Here is a 6,219-nt window from a genome sequence, read left to right as displayed (position 1 = left end):
GGAGGCAGCGAGAAGCACCCCACACGGTTCCATGGGTGGCTGTCTTTAGGAGCTCGGGTAGGCTTTTCTTGGAGTTTTGGAAGGTTGGGGGAGACCCAGCAGGTGCAAGGGTGTTAGCAAAACTGCATTACTCTGGAGGAAGCGAAAAACAAGCTCCAGGAGGCAAAAGTTGGGTTCTTAAGCTTTTGGTATTTCTTCTGCATCTGCAGCGGCGAGTCGGAGCCTGGGCGCAGTGCGGGAGTACATGGGGAGCAGGTACACCTGACGGACGTCAGCAGTGACTGATCTGGCAAGTCATCCTGTTAAGAAAATCTCAGACATAAAGGAAGGTATAGAGAAGGATTCTGCCCCGGACTGAGAAATAAAACATGAGAGAGAAAACTGCCCCCTGCCGACCTCCCTCCCTAGCGTGCAGCCTCCTCCTTTTGTCTGTGTTCTTCCGAAGGGACCAGAATCTGTTTCCAGAGTGAGGAGCATTTCTCTGCGTCCCTGAGCATAGGCTAAGGAGTGGTTTGCATGTTTTTAAGCTTCATATAAACAGTTTCTGTCCTAAGGATCCTTCTGCCCCTGCATATGCCCGTGGCATGCTTTCAAAATTGATTTTTTTTTTTTTTTTTTGCCAAAGCCTATAGCTCAAGTGCATGTTTTTCCTTTCTGTGAGTGCCTTGAAATTCACACAGGATATAGTCTACCCACTTCCGGTGTACAGTTTGCTGGTTTTCAGTGTGTTCATGGAGTTGTGTGACCATCATCACAATCTGTGTTAGAACAGTGTCATCACCCAAAAAGAAACCCCAGACCCTTTAAGCACCACCCCCAATTGTCCCATACCCCAACTCTAGACTTTCTGCTTATAGATTGGCCTCTTCAGGACATGTCGTATAAATAGAATCAGGCAATATATAATCTTCTGGGACTGGCTGAAGCATTCCTTTCTGTGGTTGTGTAGTCCATCGTACAAAATTACCACCATTCATTTATCCAGATAAATGATGTGGAATCTCGCTTTCAGCCGAGATGGAGTGAAGGGACTGGATTTACCTTCCTGCCTAAAAAAACAAAAACAAACAAACAAAAACCCCTAAACAACAAGATAAAATCAATGAAGCAACAGTTCTCAAGATGCTGGATGTCAAGCAATGAAGGTTAGGACTCCCTGGGAGATCCCCATCTCCCAGGAGGTGAACCCTATGATTGCCCTGACTTTATTGCTGGGAGACAGTCTCCGGGCTGAGGACAGGGAAGGGCAACACAGGTGGGGCCCAGGGGGGGCTCCTCAAGTTGAGAAGAAGAAGCTGGAAGTTCAGGGAAACAAGGTGGCTAGAGTTTACAACGCACGGAAGATGAGAGAGTGTGAGAAACCTGGAGAGCTGCCAAGGACCTTCTCCTGGGACTCAGCTGAGTGTCCATCCCTATAGGCATGTAGGGAACAGACCCAAGGCTGGGAGAAAGAACGCTTTCCGTTCATGAGAGGTAATCATCCTCAGAACTCACACAGGTTAGGAATAAGGGCCTGTTCCCAGAAGCAGAATGGGGAACTTCACGATTTAGGGGTTACTATAGAAAGTACCCAGAAAGTACATCCTAGAACAGAGCCTGGTAATTTTTATGGGAATTCAAAAAATAGCCAATGCTCTCAATAAGGTAAAATTCAGGGGCCCCTGGGTGGCTCCGACAGTTAAGCGTCTCGCTCTTGATTTCAGCTCAGGTCATGATCTCAGAGTCATGAGATTGAGCCCCGTGTCCGGGTTTTCACTGGGCATGGAGCCTGCTGAAGAGCCTCTCCCTCCCACTCTCTAAAAATCAATAAATAACTAAAGATGAACCAGCAGACTACACAGGCTTTAAGGATTTCACAATCTAGAACGCATCACCACGATAGAAAGTAACAAATATACTCCCCTTATGAAAGGAAGAAATATAGAGGTGTGGCGGGGTGTGGGCGGGGAGGGGGGGGGAGTTCTCCTAGGCCATTTTCTAGGTAACCCTTGGAAACATGAGCATTCAGAACTCTCTCGCTAAGAAAGGCTGCGTCTGATTTGTCATTTGTTGACAACTTCTGATGAGAAGATTAAAATTTCTCTTTCTGCTCCATCCCCCTCCCCCTTCCGTTGCTCTGTTTGAGACCGAAGGGAGGACCCCGTGAGGGAGGGGAAAGCAGCAGAGTGGAGGAATACTGGATACGGAGATCCGGAGATCCGTCCGCAATCTCCAGAGGTGGCTGCGGAGGGGGTGAGCGGCCCTGGAGATGCTGACGGTGCTTGGGGCTTCTGTACAGACTTCTTGGGTGTGTGTGTGGGGGGGGGGGGGGGGACAAGCAGAAAGGTGGGGGACTCTGGTGGGGGAGGGTCAGGCCCCTCTGGAAAGTCTGATGAATCTAGATTGGATTAAATCTCAGACTTCCAGCGCTCTCCGTGTTTACTTTGTCTTGGTCTAGCTAAACCCTTTTGGAGACATTTAGCCGGCGCCGTCTTGGCAAAGGAAGGCCACACGGGAATGGCTTGGGGCTTAGGACTTGGTGTCTGTAGAGATCTCCCAGCTTCCAGAAGCCGGGGGGGGGCCTGGAAGCTGTGGGCTGGGGCTGCCTCCCCTTTGGCTTCCTCTTCACACAGAACCTGGGCCCTGGAAAGCATTCAGTGAAACGCTGGAGAAAGAAGGGAAGAAACACTGGCAATCTTTTCAAGCATCATGAAGTGAGCATTCAAGGCCGTATCACTGGACCCTCTCTGTGAGGCCTGTTGTCAAGATATAAACCTTTACTGTTGCCCAGACAGGCCGTGCCCTCTTCTCGGAAGACCCTCGCCCACCCCTGGGTTATACACGGCTGGCTCAGTCAGAATCCGGTCTCCGAGATGCCGCCTCCTCTCAGAAGTCTCTTCTGATTGTACCCTCCACCCCCGCCAAGCTCTGGCTTCTTTCTTTTTGGTTCCCTGTTCCTGGGCCAGATTGACTTGCGTTTTCCTCAGCCCTAAAAGCGGAGGCACTGCCCAGACTGGGGAGGGGGTAGGAGGCAGAGGAGGAAGTGGGAGAGAACCAAGAGAAGCTGGGCTGGAGCTGGGGCTTAGACGGTACAGGCGAGACGGTTTCAGACGAGGCTGGATGGGGGTGGGGGTGCAGGAGGAGGCCACTGAGGGCCTCAGCCAGTATGTGGGGTTCATCCAGTAGGAGTTGTGGGAAGGGGGCCTTTGAACAAGAGAGTGCTTGTGCCAGGTTCTAGAAGGTTCCTTGGGCTGCCACGCAGAGAATGAGCTGGGGGGATTAAAGGAGGTCAAGAGGCAGCTGGCGGCAGCCGTCATCTGCGTAGGGAGAGGTAGTGGAGGTCTGGACCAGGATGAGGCGGGAGGTGACGTGTTGGGATCATTCAGGAAGTAAAATCAGCAGGACCTGGAGTTCGTGGGGGAGAGCCCTCAGCAGTCCCACGGTGTGGGGGCAGGCAGCTGCCTGAAAGCTGCTTCTTTGTTCCAGCGTGCCTCTCTCGCAGTTTCGGTGCTGTGTGACTGCCCGGAGGCATCGCTGCCGCTGGGGTCTCTGGTCCATGAGTCCATCCCTCCCTGGCCCTGCAGGTGGGGGTGTGGGTTCCTCCTCCTGCAGGACACAACCCAGGCCTCTGCGGGTGATGCAACTGGTTAGCTGCTGAGCCCGTGTCCCTGAGACCTGCAAACGGGAAATTCCAGGTGGGCTCCAAACTTTAGACCTCCCCTCTCCCCCCCCCCCCCAACTCCTGCCCTCAAGGACCCTGGCTTGTCTCCAAACACTTTCTCGTGGGGATAAAGCTCCTCATCCATTTCTGAGCTGGGTGGTGGCTTCTTCAGTCTTTTGAACGTGGAGCAGTAGAGGTAGAAGCCTCCTGAGCTTAAGGCACGGCATAGGGACTGGGAGTTTCTGTTAAAACTGATCAGCTGTCCCCCTCCCGCCCCCCCCATCATGAAAATGTGACAAGCATATTGATTGAATGCTCAGATCTGGAGTCACAGATGGCAGCATAAAGACGGGCCGTGTATGACTCGTGTACCCATAAACTCCCTACCGCCCTGCAGGGATGGAGACTCAGGCTGACCCAGGTGGGTCGCCGTGAACTTGGCCTGTGCGGAGGCTGTTAATGCCCTGAACCACGTCCTGCTCACACTCCTAGGTTGAAGCCCTAAACCCTAGTGTGACTGGATTTGGGGATAGAGGCTCCAAGAAGGTGATTGAGCTTAAGTGAGGCTAGAAGCGTGGGACCCTGACCCCATAGGATTAGTGCCCTTAGAGAAGAGACCGCAGACCGCATGTTCTCTCTGCACACTCATGGAGGGAGGAAGTCCACATCTCCCAGCCAGGAGGCAGCTCCTCACCAGAAACTGGCTGGCATTTTTGTCTTGGACCTCCAGAACTGTGAGAACTTAGTTTCTGTTTTGAGCCGCCCAGCCTGTGGTCTCTGGTTAGGGTGGCCTGAGCCGACCGACGCAGAGGCTGCCGTAGCTTCTGGGCCCCTCTTTGCTGCTGATGTTGTTGTTCCTCTCAAGTCCCAGAGGGGCTGGGAGCAGGATAACTCCTGGGTCAGGCCCAGGCCATAGGACCCTCAACCCTGAGGTCCCATGGAACCCTGGAAAGTTCCCCCAGCCCGCCCTGCTGGACCCAAGGTTCATCCTTCCCACAACTGTGCCTAGAGCATGTCAGCATGGGACCAACACAGTAGCACGCCCTGTGAGTCCAACCTAGGCCACAGGCAGCTGCTAGATTGGCCTCTTTGCAGGACTCGACTCGGGGGAAACTTTCTTCCTCTTGCCCTAGGAGGGTGATCATTGGGTGATCCCCTTTCTCTGGAGTGGACCCTGGGAGCAGGAGACCTGGTCTGGGGGGCCCCACTGAGCTGCCACTTGGGGCAGGGGAAGGAGCCCTAGGATTGTACCCTTCTCTTCCCATTTTCTGTGCTTCATTGTTTTCTGTGATCTATACTTCCAATCCACAGATCCAGAGCCCCCAGATTCCCGAGGGTCAGTGATTTCTGGAATCCTACACAGGCATCTCCCCAGTGTCCCCATAATCTCCTATTACCTCTCTCCCTTCCCAGAGGGAGACAGAGAGGCCACAAGGGAGCATCTTCTGATGGGTGTGTGTGTGTGTGTGTGTGTGGCTGGAAACTGCCTCTGAAATGCTTCAGTTATTAAAGTCTGATCCTCCGAACCCCTGGAGGTTAGAGCCTGGGAAGCAGGAGAGGCTGTTTGAGGTGGTGGCTTTCCTTATAACGGGACCTGGGTCCCTACCCACAACATGCCATCTGGGAGGGAAACTTTGGTGGGAGCAGGGGGTACAGCTGTGACCCCATCTCTGCAGCTAGAGATGCCTGTGTGGATCCTGGCCCCCAGGAAGCACAAGGTCCTCACGGTGGGGGGGGGGGGAAGAGCATGTGGCCCCCCAGTTGCTGTGATGTACCTCACATCTCTGTTTCCCCCTCCTCCACCCAGCAGAGAGAAGGGAGGATCTTCAGGTCCCACAAATGAGAAAGACACGAACCCTGTTGAAAGCAGAGTTAAGTCTAGAGTCACTGGACACACTATGGAAATGTCTGTTTCCCAGTTCAGAAACGTGCCTGTTCTCTAAGATGCCACCAATGGGGAAATCTGGGTGACAGGGCAAGAGACCGCTATACTTTTCTTGTAGCTTCTTGAAAGTCTGTAATCCAAAGAAATAAAGATTTTTTAAAACGACAGACCCAGAAACTAGGACAAAATATTTGCAGACCAGAGTCTCCTAAGGAACTTGAATAGAGAGCTCCCACAATTGGCCAGCTGGGGCTACTGTAACCAATGAGCATAGACTCTTGCTGGTTCTGAGTAAACGTTTCTTTCTCCCGGTGCTGCAAAGTCCAAGATCGGGGTGCTGGCAGATTTGGTATCTGGTGGGTGCCCTCCGTGTTGCATGTGGGTCTCTAGTTCCGCCTTCCCGTTGCTTTCTCCTGAGGCAGGCTTGCCGGCGGGGGACGTCTGCTCTTCCTCTTTTAAAAGGGTATTAATCCTGTGCCGAGAGCCCCACCCCCATGACCTTACAGAGTTATAATTACCTCCAAAACTCCCCACCACCAGATGCTGTCACACTGGGCATTACTAGAGTTCCAGCTTACAGATTTTGAGCAGACACAAACAACTGAGTGATAAAAAGTACGATGACCCCCAAGAGTGACAGTGAGGATGGGAGACAGGAGGGGGTTCCTCGCGTCGCTGGCGGGAACGTAAACCA

This window comes from Mustela putorius, unplaced genomic scaffold, assembly GCF_011764305.1.
Source record: "Mustela putorius furo isolate JIRA1106 unplaced genomic scaffold, ASM1176430v1.1 tig00000095_pilon_pilon_pilon, whole genome shotgun sequence".
NCBI lineage: Eukaryota > Metazoa > Chordata > Mammalia > Carnivora > Mustelidae > Mustela > Mustela putorius.
This window is presented reverse-complemented; position numbering follows the sequence as displayed.